Source organism: Musca autumnalis, unplaced genomic scaffold (genome assembly GCF_047663935.1).
Source record: "Musca autumnalis isolate F117 unplaced genomic scaffold, ASM4766393v1 scaffold_2, whole genome shotgun sequence".
Classification (NCBI taxonomy): Eukaryota; Metazoa; Arthropoda; class Insecta; order Diptera; family Muscidae; genus Musca; species Musca autumnalis.
This window is the reverse complement of record NW_027411755.1, coordinates 44470247-44479042: the sequence shown is the minus strand read 5'-3', so window position 1 is coordinate 44479042 and position 8796 is coordinate 44470247. Positions and strand designations below refer to the sequence as shown.

At 33.9% G+C, this 8796-nt stretch overlaps 1 non-coding gene across 1 annotated transcript; it reads left to right on the top strand.

Moving 5' to 3' along the window:
• Positions 1 to 7975: 7975 nt before the first annotated feature.
• Positions 7976 to 8047, top strand: TRNAP-AGG (transfer RNA proline (anticodon AGG)). Its single transcript has one exon. It is a non-coding gene; the product is annotated as a tRNA-Pro (tRNA).
• Positions 8048 to 8796: the final 749 nt, after the last annotated feature.

The window sequence follows — 8796 nt, the reverse complement described above, 5'->3', positions numbered from 1 at the left end:
AATATCCAAGGAAAATACAATAGGGTAAGTGCTCCTATCTCCGGCATGTACCAGTAGTCGGCATCTTTCGTATTTGAGTTTAAATAACTCAAAATTTCTGTAACAAAATATGAAAATAATATCAAAAAGGCTTTAACAATACTCTCAGCTAACTATGTGTAAAATTTCATTGAGCTAAGACCATTTATTATATCGAAATTTAGCTTTTTGTTAGTGAGCGTTTTTCACCACAACCGAAAATGCATGTCTCTTAAGAAAAAATTAGTGGATACGTCAACATAATAATGTCTGTAATTATATTAAAATTTAAAAAAAACTTTTACAAAATTGTTGTTGTTTTTGTAAAGAATAGTCAAAAGAACACTTTAGAAAAATAAATTATTAAAAAATTATTTTAATTCTGGCCTTTTTGCCGATGCCGACTTTAGGGACAACAAAATGTAAAGTTTGCCAGAAGTCGGCATGGGGTGAAAAACACCCGATTTGTCCGTTATTTTTAGCTCAAAATTGTACAAAAATGTTAAATAAGTACTTTAAAGTCTAATTAATAAAAATAGTTTGATTAAAATAATGATTTTTTAGTGATTTAGGCATGGTTTGAAGTGCGTACATTTGTGTCATGCCGCCAATGGGTAATAGTTGCCGACTATAGCACCAAATAATTTATTTAAGCAATATATTTACAATTGTTTTACTTTTATGATGTAAAATTATTTGAAATATGAACTAATACTGTAGATACTACTGACCTTTCAAGTAATTTCGTTTATGTTAAAAACAAATATAAAACTAACAATTTTAAATGAATTCCAAATGTTAACAAAATCTTTATTTTATTTATTTTTTAAAAGCAATATCGGTTGAAATATGTATTATTTGTGTAAAAGTATGCTTTTTGTTATTTAAAATAATAAAAAAGAACATTTATATACAAAAATGCAAGGTGCCGACTATTGGAACATGTGATGCCGACTATTGGAAAATGGTGCCGACTACTAGCAAAAAAGCACTATTCTAATAAATTCGCAAATTTCACAAGTTTTAAAAGAAATAATTCAAAATTTCTTTATGTCATCGGAAAGTAAACTAAATTTCGAAGCAAATAAGCTTTATTTCATTGCAATTGGCCAAATTGTGTCGGAATGGCGAAGGATTGAAGTTAGGCAAACTCTTAAAGTGCCGACTATTGGTGCACTTACCCTATTAAAAAAATTAAATCAGTCGGTTGCTCTGCCCTACGTTATTGACTTTTAGCATGTAAACACCCACCAAATATTTTAGGGTGTATCTTACTTTGTCTTCAAAAGACGAAAATAATGAGATCTAATTTTCCCCAAAATATTGACATAATAAATCAAAACAAATTATTACGGAAAATATAATCCATTTATTTCGAATCCATACCCTCAAAACAGTTTAGCTACATATAAACATCAATAAACGCACATGGGCACTTTTCAAATAAGCAGCAGCAGCGGCGCATCATCAATACCCATACCGCGACCTACCATTACCACTGCTATATCTATCTACACATGAAACCATCATTATCAAGTCAAAAGCGTAGCAACAGTAATAGCATCGTTGTCATTGGAGGGCATTAAATTGTAATTATCCATAAACGCCTCAACAAACAACAAAACAAATTCCCCAACAATGCTGATGTCACAACTGTCTCTAATTTTAATCCCTCAAAACAATCACATACATAGCAAGCTGGCAAGCAACGAACGACAAGCGGAGCAGTGTGGAGAATATGGGATGGAGTGGAGCCGCTGTAATGCGGGCATAAAGCTGGCACACTCTGTGGTGGTGTTTGCCTTCATCGTCATCACACACATTTCTATGTGCGGTACAGTTCAAAACGAATAAAAGCCCAGTGAGTGAGCGTTACACTGACAGCTACAACAGCAACAACAACGGTTGAAAATAATAAAATAACAGCAACATTTAAGCCATAACTGACTGAGCACACAAATAACATGGCTTAAAGATGATGACTTAAATGCGAACAAATAACTTAACAAAATACCAAAAATACAACGCACAATTCAGATTCATTCAATGTTCATCATTGTAATAGGTTTGTTACATTTACTGCGTGTATTTAGAGTGTGTTATAGTACGCACAGTGGGGATAGAAATATCCACGTTGGTGGTAAAAATACTTGTGAAAAATCCAGGTTGTTTTTTTTTTTGAAAACCCCACCTTGATGCTAAAAATCCACCCCGTTGATGCTAAAAATAAATAATAATTAAATAATTTTATAATAATTAAATAATTTTATAATAATAAATAATTTTGAAAAATCCACGTTAATGTTAAAAATAATTTTGAAAATAACGGGTGTTTTTTTAAGCCCGATAGAACTTGAAATTGTAAAAAATAACACAAAAAATTAAGTTGTAATCAAAATTTTTTTTTATTCGAAAGATCAATACGTGACATTAACATTTGAAAATGATTTCGGGCATATGGGCACCGCGGCTGTTCTTGACGAAGTGCATTCTGGACGTCCAATTTTTGGCCACTTTTTCGAGCACTGCTGGCCGTATGTCACGAATAACACGAACAATGCTGGCCTCCAAGGCATCAATTGTTGCTGGTTTATCAACATAAACCAGTGACTTCACGTAGCCCCACAGAAAATAATCGGGAGGTGTCAAATCGCACGACCTTGGAGGCCAATTGACAGGTCCACTTCTCGAAATCAACTTATCGCCAAATTTTGATTTCAATAAGTCGATGGTTGCGTTCGCCGTATGGCACGTAGCGCCATCCTGTTGAAACCACATCTCCTCCGGATCAATGTCATCCATATTTTCAAACAAAAAATCATTGATCATGGTAACGATCTCTATTGACCGTAACGCGAGCTCCGGCCTCATTTTTGAAGAAATAAGGCACCATACGGTGCATTTTTCTGGATGTAATGGAGTCTGTAGGATCTCTTGTGGATTGGTCTCACTCCATATGCGGCAATTTTGCTTATGAACAAACCCGTTAAGCCAAAAATGCGCCTCATCGCTGAACACAATTTTGCGATAAAACAACGGGTCATTTGCCAACTGCTCTAGAGCCCAATCGGCGAAAGAACGACGCATATAATGGTCTCGTGGCTTCAATTCCTGCACCAGCTGGATCTTATACGGGTGTAGGCCGAGATCTTTGAGCGAAATTTTCCACGTAGTGGACGGACAGAGCCCCAATTCCTGCAACCGACGACGAATCGATAAATTTGGTCTACAGTACGCACATTCCTTCGACGTGCTGGTGTAATTGCATCCTCTAGAGAGTATGTGGTACGAAATCTATCCACAGTTCGACGAATGGCTTGTTTAGATGGACGATTATGTACGCCATACAAATGACAAAGTCGTCTATAATTTGCGCGAATCGACGACTGATTTTCAAAGAAAATTTGGATAATTTCGTAGCGTTGTTCAAGCGTGAGTCTATTCATGATGATTTGCCAGAGTATACTGAAACAATTAAAAAAAAGTTTCATCAAAATTTAATTTTTTGTGTTACTTTTTACAATTTAAAGTTCTATCTAGCTTAAAAAACACCCTTATTTTCTTGCTGTTAAATTGTCCTATGTTATCCCCCACTGTTCCTTGATGAATGGACTAAAATTGAAATCCAGTGTTTAAGTAATTCCCGGCAGTCATAGATTTTTGATATATGGTCTATATGTAGTGCAGAATTATTATGCGGTATGAGATGTGGTGTCAGCTTATGAGCCATGAGTTGGTCTTTTTTCGGGATGGACGTACATGAAAAATTGTATGTTGTTATTGCAGAATTCTAGCTGTTATTACAGTTTTTGTTGTTGTTTTATTTCTTTGCCGTTTAATGTTTGTCAGACGGGCGGTCGTATATTTTGAATCAAATAACACCGCCGCCGCTGTTTAAAGTCGGAGCAGCAGCAACAAAGTTATCACAGAGTGAGAGCTTTGAAACGCTTGTAGATATTTGATGGTTTAAGTACTTAACTTGTATATGAAAGATGGATGGATGGTTGGTTGGATGGATAGACGAATAGATGGATGACTGTTCAGTTGGTTGGTTGGTAGAAACAGAAACTACCATCCATTCAAGCCGTCAAAAAAGAAACAACAGCGGCGATACCGACATGCACAAACATCATTCACAGACAAACAAATAAAAGTACTTAGCGGCAAAATGAGTACCGCACTCTCTTCAGAAAAAAACCGTTGTCTAAAACGAATGTCTGTCTGTATAGGGGCAGGGTAAGTTTTTGCAAAGTTAAGTAAATGTATTGATGAAGTCCCCTCTCCATAACGAATGGAGCTTTTATCGTTAATTTATTGCTGCTTTTTATTTCGTAATTGTGATTGATGACTACGATGAGTATCCATTTCTTTTTATGTGCACGAATATTATTACGACGAACCTTATGACTATTTAACGATATACAGTGGTTTCCATTGGGGAGACTATAATGATTTTGGTAATAGAACAGGTATAGACTTTGGAAATTTCATGGGAGAAAATACAACATTGAGTCAAACGTTGCTTAAATATATGAACTGAAGTTCACGGTACATTTTTAAAACTGAGGAAAAAAGAAAAATGATGAAATTCTTAAAAATCCACGAGCGTTTGCTAAGTCTAGAAAAATATTCCTAAAAAACCACGAGCCTTTGCTAAGTCTAGAAAAATATTTTTAAAAATCCACGACCCTTTGCTAAGTCCAGAAAAATATTCTTAAAAATCCACAAGCCTTTGCTAAGTCTAGAAAAATATTCTTAAAAATCCACGAGCCTCTGCTAAGTCCAGAAAAATATTCCTAAAAATCCACGAGCCTTTGCTAAGTCCAGAAAAATATTCTTAAAAATCCACGAGCATTTGCTAAGTCCAGAAAAATATTCTTAAAAATCCACCAGCCTTTGCTAAGTCCAGAAAAATATTCTTAAAAATCCAGGAGCCTTTGCTAAGTCTAGAAAAATATTCTTAAAAATCTACGAGCCTCTGCTAAGTCTAGAAAAGCTATTCTTAAAAATCCCAGAGCCTTTGCTAAGTCTAGAAAAATATTCTTAAAAATCCACGAGCCTTTGCTAAGTCTAGAAAAGCTATTCTTAAAAATCCACGAGCCTTTGCTAAGTCTAGAAAAGCTATTCTTAAAAATCCCAGAGCCTTTGCTAAGTCTAGAAAAATATTCTTAAAAATCCACGAGCCTTTGCTAAGTCTCGAAAAATATTCTTAAAAATCCACGAGCCTTTGCTAAGTCTCGAAAAATATTCTTAAAAATCCACGAGCCTTTGCTAAGTCTAGCAAAATATTCTTAAAAATCCACGAGCCTTTGCTAAGTCTAGAAAAATATTCTTAAAAATCCACGAGCCTTTGCTAAGTGTAGAAAAATATTCTTAAAAATCCACGAGCCTTTGCTAAGTATAGAAAAATATTCTTAAAAATCCACGAGCCTTTGCTAAGTGTAGAAAAAAATTCTTAAAAATCCACGAGCCTTTGCTAAGTGTAGAAAAATATTCTTAAAAATCCACGAGCCTTTGCTAAGTGTAGAAAAATATTCTTAAAAATCCACGAGCCTTTGCTAAGTGTAGAAAAATATTCTTAAAAATCCACGAGCCTTTGCTAAGTGTAGAAAAATATTCTTAAAAATCCACGAGCCTTTGCTAAGTGTAGAAAAATATTCTTAAAAATCCACGAGCCTTTGCTAAGTGTAGAAAAATATTCTTAAAAATCCACGAGCCTTTGCTAAGTGTAGAAAAATATTCTTAAAAATCACGAGCCTTTGCTAAGTGTAGAAAAATATTCTTAAAAATCCACGAGCCTTTGCTAAGTGTAGAAAAATATTCTTAAAAATCCACGAGCCTTTGCTAAGTGTAGAAAAATATTCTTAAAAATCCACCAGCCTTTGCTAAGTGTAGAAAAATATTCTTAAAAATCCACGAGCCTTTGCTAAGTGTAGAAAAATATTCTTAAAAATCCACGAGCCTTTGCTAAGTGTAGAAAAATATTCTTAAAAATCCACGAGCCTTTGCTAAGTGTAGAAAATTATTCTTAAAAATCCACGAGCCTTTGCTAAGCCCAGAAAAATATTCTTAAAAATCCACGAGCCTTTGCTAAGTCTAGAAAAATATTCTTAAAAATCCACGAGCCTTTGCTAAGCCTAGAGAAATATTTTTAAAAAATTTTCGAGCCTTTGCTAAGTCTAGAAAAATATTCTTAAAAATCCACGAGCCTTTGCTAAGCCTAGAGAAATATTCTTAAAAATTTTCGAGCCTTTGCTAAGTCTAGAAAAATATTCTTAAAAATCCACGAGAATTTACTAAGTCCAGAAAAATATTCTTAAAAATCCATGAGCTTTTGCTTAGTCTAGAAAAAATTCTTAAAAATCCCCGAGCGTTTGCAAGTCTAGAAAAATATTCATAAAAATCCACGAGTCTTTGCTAAGTCTAGAAAAATATTCTTAAAAATCCACGAGCCTTTGCTAAGTCTAGAAAAAAATCTTAAAAATCCACGAGCCTTTGCTAAGTCTAGAAAAGATTCTTAAAAATCCACAAACCTTTGCTAAGTCTAGAAAAAAATTCTTAAAAATCCACGAGCTTTTGCTTAGTCTAAAAAAAATTCTTAAAAATCCCAGAGCCTTTGCTAAGTCTAGAAAAAAATCTTAAAAATCCACGAGCCTTTGCTAAGTCTAGAAAAAATTCTTAAAAATCCATGAGCCTTTGCTAAGTCCAGAAAAATATTCTTAAAAATCCACGAGCCTTTGCTAAGTCCAGAAAAATATTCTTAAAAATCCACGAGCCTTTGCTAAGTCCAGAAAAATATTCTTAAAAATCCACGAGCCTTTGCTAAGTCCAGAAAATATTCTTAAAAATCCACGAGCCTTTGCTAAGTCCAGAAAAATATTCTTAAAAATCCACGAGCCTTTGCTAAGTCCAGAAAAATATTCTTAAAAATCCACGAGCCTTTGCTAAGTCCAGAAAAATATTCTTAAAAATCCACGAGCCTTTGCTAAGTCCAGAAAAATATTCTTAAAAATCCACGAGCCTTTGCTAAGTCCAGAAAAATATTCTTAAAAATCCACGAGCCTTTGCTAAGTCCAGAAAAATATTCTTAAAAATCCACGAGCCTTTGCTAAGTCCAGAAAAATATTCTTAAAAATCCACGAGCCTTTGCTAAGTCCAGAAAAATATTCTTAAAAATCCACGAGCCTTTGCTAAGTCCAGAAAAATATTCTTAAAAATCCACGAGCCTTTGCTAAGTCCAGAAAAATATTCTTAAAAATCCACGAGCCTTTGCTAAGTCCAGAAAAATATTCTTAAAAATCCACGAGCCTTTGCTAAGTCCAGAAAAATATTCTTAAAAATCCACGAGCCTTTGCTAAGTCCAGAAAAAAATTCTTAAAAATCCACTAGCCTTTGCTAAGACTAGAAAAATATTCTCAAAATCCTTTGCCTTTGCTAAGTCTAGAAAAATATTCTTACAAATCCACGAGCCTTTGCTAAGTGTAGAAAAATATTCTTAAAAATCCACGAGGCTTTGTTAAGTCTAAAAAATATTCTTAAAAATCCACGATCCTTTGCTATGTCTTGAAAAATATTCTTAAAAATCCACGAGCCTTTGCTAAATCTAGAAAAATTCTTAAAAATCCACGAGCTTTAGCTTAGTCCAGAAAATATTCTTAAAAATCCCCGAGCCTTTGCTAAGTCTAGAAAAATATTCTAACAACCACACAACAAATTTCTTTCTAAACGCACAAAGATTCAAAGATTGTTTGAGAAACTGAAGACATCTTACAACATTTTTGAAAACACATATGAATGCTTCAGTAGACATGGTTTTCCAAAAATATTCAAATCTAAAAATTGTCTACTGGAATTTGTTTTCCAAACACAAGCAGTTTGCGTTGTTATCTACATAGTTCAAATTTGGACAAAGCATACCCAAAACTATGCTTTACTATACAAATATTACTGAACAACTGGCTCGTTGGTCTAGGGGTATGATTTCCGCTTAGGGTGCGGGAGGTCCCGGGTTCAAATCCCGGACGAGCCCAAGTCGAATAATTTTTTATTTATTTATTTTATTGTTTTTTTTTTCAAATAAATTTTCATTTCCGCCACCACAACCACTGTTAGTTTATGCTTTTTTCTCCCCAACAATTTATGGAGTGCTGTCAGCAAACATTTGTGCGCTAAATAAGCGCAATGATAAATTAATAAATTATTTTCTTCTTCTCTTTTGCTATTCGTTATTTCCCTTTGGTTGCCTTCTTTTTTTTTTGGCATTTTCATGCAATTTTCACTGTTTGTTGATTATGATTTTTCATATTTTTCTTTTTCATTTTGACAAGACAGGCAGACAGCCAGCCAGCAAGACAACCATTCCAACCAACCAGCATGCCTATCAACCTCCTCTATATTGTTGTATTTATTATTTATTTTCAAGTTATTTTTCATAAGTCATTAAGTTTTGCCGCCATTATTTACCGTGCTGCTGTTGCTGCTTTGCTTGTCTTGCTGACTTGTCATTTTTGAACGATTTTTAGTTTTCTTCATTCATTGTCCGTTTTCAGTCTATTGGCCTTTCATTAGCCGTCGCCTCTTTTTGTAAGACCATCATTATTGAATGCTTTGGTGTGTTTTTTTTTTTTGTTGCAAATATCATATTTTTCTTTACAATTTTTCGTTCATATATCATATTTTGACAGGCGAAACGTCATTTTTAATCAATATTTATAAATAATTTTTCCTTGAAGTGTATGAAGTAAATGGACAGAGGTTTATGGTGATGCTAGCATCTGA